The following is a 3,332-nucleotide window of genomic DNA, read 5'->3' as shown; positions in this document are numbered from 1 at the left end:
GCCAGTGCTTTTTTTTCAAGCGCCTGAATCTGGCATTTACTTCATATATAATTTAGTGCATAAATATGTACCTGTATTAAAATTAAGATTTCAGTTAAGATTTTTGGTCCATCATGGTAAAAATGTTGGGCAACTCTGGTTTAGACATTTTATTGACCATCAAAAATGTATTCAACTGAAGCTTTTGACAGAAATCAAAAGTTGTAAACATGTATTACAGTATATGTTAAAAGAAGAGTAAAAACTAAAATTCGGACACTAACACAGAAATTCAATGAAATATTAAATATCAAATACAAATAATAAAAAATTGTGCTTGAACAGATCACTTTCAGATTAATAATTCGATTAATTTTAGATTAACATTAATCATCTTAAAATTAATTTAAAAATTAAATAATGAAATATATCAAAATAATAAAAACTGCTTGAGCAGATCATATTCCTATTTATTCACATAAATATCAAATTTAAAAAGACACACCTTCTAGTCTTTTGGCCAGCGAGCGAGTGAACAGAATATTTGCCAGCTTGCTCTGACTGTAGGCTTTCTGTTTATCATAATTCTTCTCGCTGTTGATGTCCTCTAGGTTGATGGTCCCCCATTGGTGTGCCATGGATGAGACATTAATGATCCTCGCAGGCGTCGATCTTTTAATCAAATCCAATAACAGATATGTCAACAGGAAGTGACCTACAGGAAGAAGAGCAGTGCTGATGTCTCCCGTAATTTCTTTTAGGGTTAAAAATGGTGTCCGATTTGGACAAATTACGTACGCTTACCCATGTGGTTCACTCCTATTTGCATTTCAAAACCATCTGCTGTCAAACCATCACACCAGCGTTACTGATTAAGACGTTGACTTGTTTTTCCTCTGAAAGACAACCCAGATACATCATTGTAGCCCTATACAAGGAAGACATTTGTAAAGGAATTTATACCATATCCTGGTGATCTCACCTTTATTGATGTTCTCTGCAAATTCTCTGATTGATTTGGAATCTGCCAGGTCAAGCCTGCTGGTAACAACATCCTGGTTTCCTGAAGCATCCTTTAGATGCTTTAGATGAGCTTTCCCAATATCTCTGCATGCCATAATAATACATGCTCCTAAAGACAAGACAGCAGAAAGGCAGGAAGATGACATTTTTCCATCAGACATTATATTCAAATTAAACTGTATAGAAATGCCCACCTCTCTTTGCCAGGTCTATGGCGGTCTCTTTACCAATTCCAGTATTGGCTCCAGTAATTATAACAGTTTTACCGTCAAGTCTGGCATCAGATGACCACGAGCAAAACATATTTCTGAGGAGGAAAGGAAAAGAATAAATGTAATGTTAATGCAATTATTGTTGTCATATTACTCAACTTGGTTCCTATGGGCGTTGGTTTGATATGACAACTAGTTTCACGTGCTCAGTGGAAAAGTGTTCAAATATAATCCTTCGTTTTTGCCCAGTCTTAGATTCATACCATCTGAAATATTCTCATCATATGTAAAATATGAAAATCCCTTTGCTTTACTTCCTCGGTACAATTGTCACAGGTTATTGAGCAACATTTTACTGTCAACATCTATAAAATTGGTAATGCTTCTGCTTTGCATTTTTTCGAATGAAAAAAAATGTCGATATATTGTACTTATACTAGGCCATCAGTAATTTTAAAAAATGGTAAAAAGTTGTTGCAGCTACTTTTGCTTTAATGACAGCAGCACTCATTGATAGCATAAACTGTACAATTTGATGGCAGTGTTCTACAACTGAATCTCCATTTAATTTTCACCATGTCCTGTGACAAATGCATTCACGTATTCTAAAATTACTGTGTACAGTAGGCTATACTTACTAGAGAAAAAGAGTTGGCTATGATAGTATGCTATTCCTCACAAAGCCATAGGATTCATCCAAAATCACATATTTCACTACTATTAGCTATAATATAGTAGCCTTTGTGAAAAATTGTATATGTCTGAAGTCACTGTACTCATAAGATTATTTTATCAATACTAAGATTAGGCAATAAGTACCCATGCCTTAGGCTACTAATTCTGGCAATATTTCAGACGCAGCCATAGACCCCTAAAGAGGAGGCAAAAATGGATGGTTATAAATCTGTTGATATAAAGAAAGGCTAATTGCCTACTGCTTACATCGGCAGCTGCCTACCAAGGAACCGCATAAGTGACTGATTCAGAACACTCTAGGTAGCCAGTACCTCTTCATGCATGACATGAGCGTCAATAGAGTTTGACATGTTGTGAAGTTGGCAACACGATACCCTATTAACACAAAAAAGACAGCACACACAAGAATGGGGTTATTTATCACGCTGAACATTTTCATTGATACTTTTAGGTGTTGATTTAAATGTTGGCTAAGCATACAGTATTGTATAATCAATATTCTTCTCTCTCGTTTGTAATGTTGTAGCAGTTGTTTCTGGGATTGGCTTCTCTGTAAAGTACATTGCCTAAGAATTTCCTTTGTCCTTATCTTCTTTTCTTTCGTGACTGTCTGGTGTCGACAGAAACGTAATGAACCTGTCTCAGACTTTAGTGTGTTTCTGCATAATGTCGCCTGTGTTTCTCTATCCTCCTGAATCCCTTGATGATTGACATTCATTGCCATTTTTATTACACTGCCTCACCATTCTTGAATGAAGGTGTGGACATTTTCTTGAGTATTTTTGTGTGTATAACAGAAACTGGTGGTTTGATTACTGTGTCAGATTGTCTTTTGAATCGTCCCTGTTTTGATCTCCTGAGAATTTGACGGAAATTAATCACCCCCTTGATCCACGGGAACACAGTGTGGGTATTTAAATTTTCAATTTAGTTAAAAGTGTCTGAATTACATAATCATTTATTCTTCAGTGATTTCCAGGCACCTGATTCACTGTTCTGTAAACATTTTAGAACACTGGATCATGTTGTTTTTGATGGGAATGATTTACTGGCTTTGCCAGTAGTCTCCTGAGGACTCCTTATTGCTCTTTCATTGCTCAGGAGGCTTAATTGAATTCTGAATTATGTTTCATTGGTAACAACCATCATACACTCTAAAAAATGCTGGGTTAAATACAACCCAGTGCTGGGTCAAATAGGGACAAACCCAGCAATTGGGTTGTTTTGACCCAGCGGTTTGGTTAAATGTTTAACCCAAACTTCTGGGTAGTAACCCAACCGCTGGGTCAAAACAACCCAATTGCTGGGTTTGTCCCTATTTGACCCAGCACTGGGTTGTATTTAACCCAGCATTTTTTAGAGTGTACCTTTGAAAAATAGACAAAAATGAGTATAAAGCTAAAATGTTGTGAAATATTATTA

The 3,332-nt window shown here is 36.0% G+C and overlaps 1 pseudogene; it reads right to left on the bottom strand.

Annotated features, from left to right (window-relative positions):
• Positions 1-470: 470 nt before the first annotated feature.
• LOC107555361 (retinol dehydrogenase 11-like) lies at positions 471-1,457 on the bottom strand (annotated as a pseudogene).
• Positions 1,458-3,332: the final 1,875 nt, after the last annotated feature.

This window comes from Sinocyclocheilus grahami, unplaced genomic scaffold, assembly GCF_001515645.1.
Source record: "Sinocyclocheilus grahami isolate Dianchi unplaced genomic scaffold, SAMN03320097.WGS_v1.1 scaffold19.1, whole genome shotgun sequence".
Lineage (NCBI taxonomy): Eukaryota > Metazoa > Chordata > Actinopteri > Cypriniformes > Cyprinidae > Sinocyclocheilus > Sinocyclocheilus grahami.
This window is presented reverse-complemented; position numbering and strand designations above follow the sequence as displayed.